Raw genomic sequence first — 11585 nt, 5'->3', positions numbered from 1 at the left:
TTGAGACAGGCCCCTTTACTGAACTAAGCGATTATCAACTGGGTGCTTGCCTCGTAATATCCATGGATTTACCTATCTCTGAAATACCCTTCTCTCCCACACTGCAAGTTCAGCCACACTTGCTGTGTTCAGTTTTATTGATAGCTGCTAGACATCTGAATGTAGGTCTCCATTCTTCCATGGCAAATACTTTACTGACCAACCTATTTTTCCAACCCTGATGTTTTTTTCTGAGCTAGGTATAACACATGTGATCACAATCTAAAAATCATACTGAAGTTCTTGGCTTAAAATTGTTGTTCATGTGACAGGGCCATTAGTGAGGTTGGCCTAGAAGTCTAGAGCCTTCCTAGACAGCAGTTCAGTCCATCATTAGAGGTGCGAGCTATTTTTCCTCTCCTAATTTTACCCCACTGTGCTGGTTGATATGCGTAACAGAAAGTTGTACTTTCAGTCTCTCTCCTGTCTTTCTAAAAATCTGGCAGGGTACATATTGAAGGGTCTCACTCTCACATGCTATCTAAGCACTTTAACACTTAGCTACTTCCTCAGCCCTCTTTTTACTTTGAGAGAGGATCTCAGTTGCCTAGGCTAGCCTTAAGCTTAAGCTAGAGCCTAGTAAGGCACTGAACTGGCTTGCCTTGTCTCTCAATAGCTAGGCTTGTATATAGTCTGTGTCACCAGGCTACTAGACCTAGCTTTTTTTTTTTCTTTTACTAATCATCTGGAAAATAAAGTAAAGGATAGATTCCTAGTATTGTTCATGAACAAATTACCTCTAGTGTAGTTGTTCTTAGCCTGTGGGTCACAGCCTCTTTGGGGAGTTGTCAAATGACCCTTCATAGGGGTTGCCTAAGACCATTGGAAAACACAGATATTTACATTGTGATTCGTAAGAGTAGCAAAGTTACAGTTATAAAAGAGCAAAGAAAATAATTGTATGGTTTGGGGTCACCATAAAATGAAGAACTTTACTGAAGGGACTCAGCATTAGGAAGGTTGACAGCTCTAGACAGCTATGTGTGGCAACCTGCTCAGTTTTTTTAAAATACTAATTTGTGTCTGTGAAGGCATTTACAGATGTGATTTGAGAGCACAATCAGCTAGTTTTCAGAAAAAAGTTATCTTAGATAACACAATCGGTCTGATGCAGCCACAAGAACGTAATGCTCAGTTGAGACTTCCCAGGAGAAGAGACAGGACCAGCAGAGCTCTGCTACAGCATGTGAAGGAAGGGCCAGATTTCCCCTTAGACTTGTGGCTTGCGTTGTCAGCTCACGGAATCATTTTCTTTACAGTACATCCTTTAAACTATCTCTCTCACTGGCTCTGTGTTTTTGGTTGAAATCCTCTAGTGATGTCACTTAATTAAAAAGAATCAGCATTTGGGGTATTGCTTGGTGGTGTATATTGAAATTAAATTGAACACACACACATACACACACACACACACACACACACACACACACACACACACACATACAAACACACACACCAAAATACTGACTGACTATAGACATCATTATTAGAAAAAAAGCTAGACCCTTTGACAAGGTCTTAAGAATTGTAAACTTACTTCGTAATCAAAGTTGATGTTAGGATTATATTTGTACGGACTGAGTCACTCTTTTAAATCCAAAGATAACAGTTTTACTCTCTACATAGCTACCATGACTGCAGCAGTTGCTGTGGTCAGTATAGTGCCGAATCTAGGGCACTATACGAATCTAATCATGGGCAAACAGGGCTTTATTGTCTACGTTCTAAATCCAAGAAACTGCAACAGACAGTAAGAGCTTCTGCTCCATCAGTGCCCATAGTAGTAGGAAGAGAGAAAGAAAAAGACTGCTATTTTCCTCACAGCACCCCCACCCCAGGAAGGTAGTGAGGATCAGTATTTCATGCTGAAGATAGGCTTTCCTTAACAAACAAACAAACAAACAAACAAAAAACCCTTACATTTGAACATTTGAGCACTGAAAAAGCCTCTCACTTATGGTTTATTGTTTTTTTCTGATGGTAGGGATTCAGAAAATGATAAAAGCCATTTTCCCTTTCCACATCTACTAAGAAGTAATGCCCTGTCTTGTCCAAATAATGTGAGGTCAAAGGAAGATGGAAACACTCTCGGCAGGTCAGGAAATTTCTGGAAAGCCAGGCTGTGGCCATGAATAGCGAGTTACAGATTGTAAGGACTTGTGATGCTGAAATGAAATAAATTCTGATGATCCCACAAGCACAATGGGGGTGATGCTCATAAATCTTGACAGGAATGTGAACCACAAAACTTATGGTGCTCTGACTTTTAACTTTGTGTCTCATTGAAGAGAAAGACTTTAGCATCAAGAACCCTGCCCTTGAGAGAGTGGTCCCTTGGTTCTCTACCTGCTTGATGTCTTACCAGAGCCACTCCATCCTCTGCCTTTGTTCTTCTTTTCACTTGCACTTGAGCTCACAATTTCATTTTCTTAAAAGTAATACAATGCCACTGGAATCACTATGAGATTTTAATGATTTTTGTCTCATAAACTATTTTATTGGCATTAGACTTTACATCTTTGACCAAGTTAAAAATTCATGCTTTCTGTATGAGAGGTAATAGATATTCAGAGATATCAACTTCTGGCTCAAGTAGCCTTCCAAACAGAGAAAGGCCTCTGAAAAAGTGGGACTTGTTTTTGAAAGGATTTCTACATGAGTTTCCAAGTAGATTTTTTCCTATCATTATTTTTTCTTTAATTTTTATGGAGTGACTCAGAATGAGACTATTTTCAACATGTATTATTACCATGTTATCTGTGGCAGTTGGCAATAAAACAACAACAACAATAAATCAGAGAAAATGTTCTTGTTTCCAACATAGTATCATCATGTGCCTTTTCCTACTGTATTTCTTACAAGGTTGAGGTTCATAAAAGTTTTTCCAGTCTTTCAAAACTTCATGTGGAGCTCTTGTGGGCCTTGGGAGTCGGTGTTTCCATTGCTCACAGTTGAAGATTGCACAATCGCCTTTCCTCGTCCTGAGTACAAGAGATAGATGTTTGAACGCAGTCTTCAAGCTTATGAATGGACCTATTTGCTCCCTTAATTAGCCATGCCAAAGAAAGATGAAAGTGCCAGATTTGCCTGCCAGTTAACAACTTTGTACTTAAAAAATTAAAGCAGAGAAATCTAAATAACCATTTGTTTAAATGAAAGAGTGACAGATTGGGTGAAGCACCTCCTTCTGGTACAGGAAAGACTTTCAATAAATCAAACATCTTATCAAAACTTTCTCTTTATGAGTAAGATAAAAAACAAGTGGATGCTCTCTGGTCTAGTACCAATCTTTCATCCTTGTCTCCAAGAAGCAGCCTTGCTCGTCTGGGAGAAGGACTTGAGGGCTACCTTTCCAGTGTTTGCCTCTATGATCTCAGGATAGATAGAGGAAATACAAAGAGAAATGTTCTACTCACAGCTTATTGGTGATGACCTCAAAGTAGTTTCTGTCAAACTGACAAGCCTGAGGGAAGGCAGTGGGCCCAATGTAAGAGCAGATGTGTAGATGCATAGTCATAAAATGATCATCACTCCATGAGCAGGTTGAGGTATGACTTCATCTCTTTTTGAGTTTGTATTCTGAAAAAAACATATTTCCAACAAGAAAGTATAAATGATGCCAAGAAAAGTTAGGACAAACTTTAATTATGAAAGTAATTCATGCTCATGATTGAAAAAAAAGTTAACTTGTTTTTCCTAGTAATAACCATTGTCAATCATTACTGCTGAATCTTGCCATTCATTTTCTCTGAATCCATAACACAGTATTCATATTCATTTTCCCTGAACTATTGTGTAAATATGTAATATTCTATGAGTTATACTTTTCAGTTTACAATATATCTTTAACACCTCTGCAGTATATGCATTATTTGTTTATTTTTTCAAAATCATTATAAATCTCGCTTCATAATTCTTGAGTATCTTACCCAACAGTATTAGTATTAACTTCCATTTGTGTGGGAAAAAAGCTCAAGAGATCTAGTGTATATTTGAGAAGAAAAAATAAATGATTCTAGTCAATAGAAATCTAAAGACAGTCTGTGATAAAAATAAAATAAAATTGAGACATATTGGTATATTTTACACTTGAAGGCAGAGAATTTGAAAGGAGCCCTAGAAAGGAGGTATTATTTGAGATAGATTTTGAAGAATGAGTAATGTTGCTATAAAAAATGTGGAAAACAAGCCTCACCATGGACAAACGCCCAAGGATAAATAATGGTGTCTACTTAGACATACTGCTTGATAAGCAGTGCTTGCTGAAAGTCTGAACATGGAATAGATCAGTGAGTTAAGCTGGAGAAGACAAAGTTAGAGAAACAGATCTTAGGGGACTCAATTAAGTGCCTAGTCTGCATGTAGACAGTTAAAGAGGTAAATTCTGTCTTTAACAGTTTCTATTTTAAAGATTTATTTATTTATTATATGTAAGTATACAGAAGCTGTCTTCAGACACACCAGAAGAGGGCATAAGATCTTATTACAGATGGTTGTGAGCCACCATATGGTTGCTGAAATTTGAACTCCAGCCCTTCAGAAGAGCAATCAGTGCTCTTAACTGCTGAGCCATCTCTCCAGCCCCCAGTTTCTATTTTAAAATGTGGGAAGTGACTTTCAGTGGCCCATGCCTATCTCCCAGGGCACAGAACTTAACATAAGTGTACATTCCTTGTAACAGAGTGGTTGACTGTGACTGGGACCTAGTGGTACGCTGCTACACATTCTGTCAGACTTTCTGCAACAGAGACTTAACCTCTCCTGAAAGTGTCAATACTGCCAAGACTGTGAAATACAAATGAGGAACAAACTTATTAAATTTTGTACACCATCCATAAACAAGCAAAAAATTCAACATGAAAATATTGATATAATTATGTAAAATGAATCCAATAATTCATATGATTTGATGTGCTATTTCATTTTACTTATTAATCATATGATTCATAGTTCTCTCTCCGATATGTGGTTAATATTTTATTGCGTGATTAAATATTAACTATATTATTTAGAGTCAGGAAACACTTCGCTGCTGATGAAATCTCATTCTAACTTTCTGAGAATTTGCTTCAGTGTGCACTGCCCACTGCTGCAGCTGACGCAGGACTTTTACAAGGAACGTGGGTGCAAATGGAATTCACCTAGTGTTATCCATACCTCTTACATCATGATATTCATTTCCCCGTCCCACTGTTAATTTTCTAGATATCTATGTTAAAATTTGAGAGGCACATTTCCGTCTTCAGAGATATCATCTATTTACCCTTTTTACCAGAAGGTGTTATTTCTTTATTCTAATAATAAGTAGCTTATAAACCTAATACTATTGTGAGCTTAGAAGGTATTTTTTAAAAAAAAATTATTTATTTGTTCAATTTACATCCCAATATTAGCCCTTCTGTGAAGTGGGAACTTCTAGCTCTTTGGAAAGTTAGTTACGTTAAATGATTTTTGCTGGGTCACACAGGTGAAAGGATGTCTTGCTAAAGCAAACACGTGAAAGACTATTTTCTTGAAGCAGGCACAGGAGAAAGAGTGTTTGGATATAGCAAACATGTGAAAGGATGCTTGGTGAAGAAGTATCAATATGACCCCACAGACAGTGGGGGACAAGCACTGAGCATTGGTTTGTTTGCTCTGTCTTGCTATTCATCGATAAGGATATCCATATATTGGTTTGCCTTACATAACATTGAGCTCAACTTGTGATAGCGCCACCATTGAGAGAAACTTGTCCAAGGAGCTCCTCTTGAGGTTCCTGCAGTAGCTTGTTGCTTCTGGTGCTTCACCTCTGGTCAACTGGCAAGCCTGGCCATTTCTTCAGATTGAACTACATTTGCTGGTTGGTGACTGATGTCTGCTTGCTGAAAAGACTGGACTGCAGCTGCTGGATTGTATTTGGTGTTTTCTATAGGACTGAACTGCTGCCAAAGAAGATCGAGCTCGCCCCAAGAACTATTGCTGAACAGGTACCCATCTCCCATAACCTAAAATCTTTTCTTTTCTACTACCTCTGCTGGGTTGTGAGCTAGAGGAGAGGTTGAATCTTTATTAAAAGTAGGTTGCAAAAAATGTATGCCTACACCCCTGTCTCTTCTCAGTTCCCCCTTACCCCCAACTCCTACTTCCCCTTCTCCTCTGAGAAGAGGGAGAAGTTCTTGGTATCACCTCCCCCTACTCACTCACACACACACACACACACACACACACACACACACACACACACACACACACATCAAGTTACTGCAGGAATAGGCTTATCCTCTCCTACTGAGGTTAGACAACACAATAATTAGGGCAACAGGATCTACAGGGAGACAGGCAGGCAGGCAGGCTACAGATTCAGGGACAGCTCTCACTCCTGTTGCTGGAAGACCAAGGTGCACATCTGCAACATATGTGCAGGGAGCCTGGGTCCAGCCCATGCTCACTCTTTGGTTGGGAGACCCCAATGGTCCAGTTTAGTTGTTTCTGTTGGTTTTCCTGTGGAGTCCTTGTCATTTTTGGGTCCCTAAGTCCTCCATCTCTGCCATGGGACTTGCCAAGTTCCATCTAATGATTGACTGTCGTTCTCTGCATTTCTTTCTATTGGCTGCTGCGTGGAGCCTCTCAGAGGACAGTTATGCTAGGTTCCTGTCATCAAGCATAACAGAGTATCATTAATAGTGTCAGGGATTGGTTCTTGCCCATGGGATAGGTCTCAGTTTGATCCAGTCATTTGTTAGCCATTCCCCAAGTCTCTGCTCTATCGTTGTCCCTGCACATCTTGTAGGCAGGACACATTTTGGTTTCAAGGTTTTATGGGTGGGTTGCTGTCTTTATTCCTAAATTGGAGTCCTCCTGGCTACAGGAAGTGGCCACTTCAGGATCCATGTCTCCACTGTTAGAAGTCTCAGTTAATAGAAACCCTCGTGTATCCCCACATTCCAGGTCACTGGCAAGTCCACGACATTTCTTCATTGCCTCCCCTGACACAGATTTCTATTCTCTCTCCTCTGCTCTCCCTAAACCTGATTCCTTCTTCTCCCCAACCCTGTCCCCCTCCCCATCTCCTCTCCTATCCAGTTCCTTCCCTCTATCTACCTCTGACATCTGTTTTCTTTGTGCTTTTGAGAAAGATCCAAATGTTCTCCCTTGGGTCTTCCTTGTTATTTGGCTTCTTTGGGTCTTTATATTATACCTTGGTTATCTTGTAATTTATAGCTATTATCTACCTATAAGTGAGAACATACCATGTATGTCCTTTTGCATCAACGTTACTTCAATCAGGATGATATTTTCTAGTTCCATCCATTTGCCTGCAAAATTCATGATGTCCTTGTTTTTAATGGCTCAGTAGTATTCCACTGTGTAAATGAACCACATTTTCTTTATCCATTCTTCAGTTGTAGGACATCTATGTTGATACCAGTTTCTGGTTATTACAAATAAAGATGCTATGAACATAGATGATCTTTAGAGATGGTGGAATATCTTTTGAGTATATGCCCAGTGGTGGTATTGCTGAGTATTTAGGTAGAACTATTTCTAAATTTCTGAGAAACTACCAAGTTGATTTCCAAAGTTTTACAAGTTTGCACTCCCAACATCAGTGGAGGAGTGTTCCCTTTGCTCCACATCCTCACCTGAATTTACTGTCCCTAGAATTTTTGATCTTAAATATTCTGATGGATTTAGGGTAGAACCACAGATTCATTTTGATTTTCATTTCCCTGATGCCTAAAGATGTTGTGCTTTTCTTTAAGTGTTCCCAGGCCATTTGAGATTCCTCTGCTGAGAATTTTCTGTATAGCTCTGTACCCCATTTTTATTGTTTTGGGGGATCATTTGTGTCCAACTTCTTTATATACTTTGAATATTAGCCATCTGTCAGAAGTAGGGCTGGTGAAGAACTTTTACCAATCTGTAAGCTGTTGTTTTCTCCTGCTGCTGATGTCCTTTGACCAAAAGAAGTGTTTCAGTTTCATGAAGTGAAGTCCTATTTATTAATTGTTGAGCTTAGTGCCAGAGACATTGGTGTTCTGTTCAGGAAATTGTCTTCTGTACTGATGAGTTCAAAGCTATTCCCCATTTTTCTCTTCTATTAGATTTAGTGTTTCTGGTTTTATGTTTAGTTCTTTGATCCACTTAGATTTGAGTTTTGTGTAGGGTGTTAGATATGGATCTATTTGTATTCTTCTACATGTAGACAGCGAGTTAGAGCAGCATAATTAGTTGAAGATGCTTTCTTTTTGTTCCATTGAATAGTTTTGCCTTCTTTGTAAAAATTCAGGTATTCATAGGTGTGTGGTAAAATGCTTAAGGGACATGGGTATGTATAGATGGACCATTGACACTGCCATTGAACTGGGAAGCCAGCAAGTGTAATCATGGGCAGCTTTAAGATACTGTTAAGGGAAACCCATGTTTAAAATGTTGTTACTTCTAAATGTTTTAGATGAATATAAATAAATAAGCATTTAAATATTTTGTTTTGGAATCCCAATGAATCTCTCTGTACCCTTTTTGGAGATGCCTGCTCTAAAAAACTGTAGGTCATGTAAGATTTTGGTTGTGGTGAGGCATGTGATTAGGATGGTGTTTTAAGGAACAACATGAGCAGTTGTCTGTCCTTAAATAAGCTATAATATGGGAGACAGAGTAAGCTTAAGAGAATAAGTGAACATTAATATAAAGAAAGTAAGTGATAAAACCAAGAGAGGCATGTTTTAATTTGTCAGAGTCAATGGACACTGACTCTATAGTTATGGAACAATGGGGGTAAAAGTAATAAAAGAAACTGGAAAGGGTGTGTGGGGAAGGAGAGTGTGTGAGTGAGTGAAAGAGAAAAGAGAGGAGAGAGAGCTGAATGAGACATATTCACAAAGATGCAGCTTAGAGAGAGAAAAAAGCACATAAAAGGAATAAGGGAAATAGGGTTTTGAAGGAACCGTATTCCTTGAATAAGAAATAGGGTTTTGCTGTGTTGATGGTGGGAAGAGTTTTGCACAGTTTTTTTTTCTTGATTCCTATGATACCAAAGAACTTCTCAATATTCATCTGGATTCAAAGTCAGCATTGATGAAATGCTCTTTGATTAAGAAAGCACCTTAGTCACAGAATGCTTACCAATATGTTCTCCCTTCTCTCCTCTAGTCATTGTGTAACACTATGGTTGATAATGTCAATTAATTCTGTGGAAGAGTGTCAAGGGATTGCCACTCAAACAGAAAAATAGTTTATCTGGAAAACAAGAATATCTATTTCTCACATTTGTATTCTTCATAATTGAAAGGCTGAATATTAATTTCAATTTCCATGATCATTTTATTTCTTGTTAGATCACAAGTATTGTAAATTTGTTTCACATAGTAGGCAATGAATACAGCCATTCCTCCACAGCTCAATGATACTTCTTGAATAAAGGTCCCTTAAAGGACTTCCTACAACTCAACCAAGCTATAATTTTTTTAAATGTTGTAGAGGCCAAGCAGTGGTGGCACACGCCTTTAATTCCAGCACTTGGGAGGCAGAGGCAGGCAGATTTCTGAGTTCGAGGCCAGCCTGGTCTACAGAGTGAGTTCCAGGACAGCCAGGACTATACAGAGAAACCCTGTCTCAAAAATAACCAAAAGAAATGTTGTCTTGACCCATTTTGAGGCTTTGTGTAGAAGACAGTCAATTCTTCTGTTGGGAACAGCTAATCTAAATTATGCTTTAAACCTCCCCTCTCATTAAAAATCTTCAAATCAACCTCTCTAATTTCCCAGAACCAGGCAGCCATTAACCAAGACATCAATAGTTAATTTCAGGTTTCATTGGACTGAGTTTAATGGAGAAATGCTGAACATTATTTCTGGGTGTTTCTATGAGGACATTTCCAGAAGAGGTTAGTGTTTAAATTGGCAGAGCAAGAACATCTGTACTTGCCAATGTGGGTGGCATTATACAACTTGCTTCTCTCTGAAGTTGTTTTCAAAGGCAGAGAAAAAGCCATTTCTTCTCTAACTCTGAACTATCAAGTTCTCTTCTCTTGCCCTTGAATTCAAGAACTCCAGATAGTAAGCTTTTATGCACCAATAGGACCCTCTGTACTGATTGGTTTTGTGTGTCAACACAGGCTGGAATTATCATAGAGAATCGAGTTTCAGTTGGGGAAGTGCCTCCATGAGGTCCAGCTGTGGGGCATTTTCTCAATTAGTGACCAAGGGGAGAGGGCCCCTTGTGGGTGGTGCCATCCCTGGGCTGGTAGTCTTGGGTTCTATAAGAGAGCTGACTGAGCAAGCCAGGGGAAGCAAGCCAGTAAGAAACATCCCTCCATGGCCTCTGTGTCAGCTTCTGCTTCCTGACCTGCTTGAGTTCCAGTTCTGACTTCCTGTAGTGATGAACAGCAATGTGGGAAGTGTAAGTGGAATAAATCCTTTCTTCCCTATCTTGCTTCTTGGTCATGATGTTTGTGCAGGAATAGAAACCCTGACTAAGACACCCTCCCCTGCTTGAATTCCAAGTTTCTGTAATGAGCCCTACAGTTGCCTTGTTAGCTTACCATGTTCTTAGACTTTCCAACTCGGCCTGAATGATTTGTCCATAAGTCTATATCCAGCAGATAGAAGCTTGTGAGGATTCTTGGTCTCTATGATTACATAATCTGTTCTCATACTAAATATCTTAAGGAGCCATCTCTGTTTATAAGACCTATTGGTTCTGTTTCTCTGGAAACCAGAATGCATTGGATTGTTCAAGTTCTGTAGCATGCATTAGAAGTGTAAAAATTTTAGACTGATTTAATCTGCCTCCTCTTTGCTTCCTGCAGAAAACACAACAAAGAAGCTTGACTTCTGTTTCCCTTTCTTTCCTTTTGTCTTGGTCATACTAGTACTTGTCCTTAGTTTTCCTCTCTCTTCCCTTGCCTTTTGACCAACTCTGGCCTTCCTCTAAGAGGCCTCTCTTTCTATTAATGGCATGTTGGGCTGTCTTTATTACTGTGAGTATGACCATACCAACTATCCAGTTTGCATTTCTGGGTGGTCTCACCACCCTTCCTTCAGAGTTCTATGCCTAAAGCCTAAATTTAGTTTAGTTTAGATATCCTGGCCGCCTGTAACAATGAGACACGTATAACAAAGTTGTCTTTGGTTATAAGTCTTTTATTATAAGCTCTGTCTGTAAGTGTCACATGGTTGAGTTTCTTTCCTTTTTCTACTAGCCAGAGAACTGGAGGAAGCAGAATGGTCTTTATCTTGGTAGCTCCCATTCCTAGAACCACTCTCTTTATAGGATAAGTCCCCTATACAAATAATAGATAATTTTGAAATATAACGCTAGTGAGGTGAATTGGAAAGGCTTTAGGCATTAAAGCATAGGAAAAGCTACAAGTTCCTCTACTGATGACATTGGGTATTATTCTAGGAGATAACACAGGGAAATAGCAACTTATCATGTTTTTTTTAGAGGTGTATAATCCATTTGAAAACTAGTGACTAAGGACATTTGTCATTACAGTCAAGATTGTTTTACTTAAAGAGTGGTATTAATAAATTTAAAAAGTTATCCTTTCTTTTTTTAAT

General features: G+C 38.9%; 1 long non-coding RNA gene across 1 annotated transcript; it reads right to left on the bottom strand.

Annotated features, from left to right (window-relative positions):
• Window positions 1–2833: 2833 nt before the first annotated feature.
• On the bottom strand, window positions 2834–10700 carry LOC116076168. The gene is made up of 3 exons (XR_004112847.1): window positions 10565–10700; window positions 3456–3618; window positions 2834–3020 (listed from the first exon to the last, which is right to left on the bottom strand). It is a non-coding gene; the product is annotated as an uncharacterized LOC116076168 (long non-coding RNA).
• Window positions 10701–11585: the final 885 nt, after the last annotated feature.

This window comes from Mastomys coucha, unplaced genomic scaffold, assembly GCF_008632895.1.
Source record: "Mastomys coucha isolate ucsf_1 unplaced genomic scaffold, UCSF_Mcou_1 pScaffold4, whole genome shotgun sequence".
NCBI classification, from domain to species: Eukaryota; Metazoa; Chordata; class Mammalia; order Rodentia; family Muridae; genus Mastomys; species Mastomys coucha.
The sequence above is the reverse complement of the archived record's forward strand: the minus strand, read 5'-3'. Positions and strand labels throughout refer to the sequence as shown.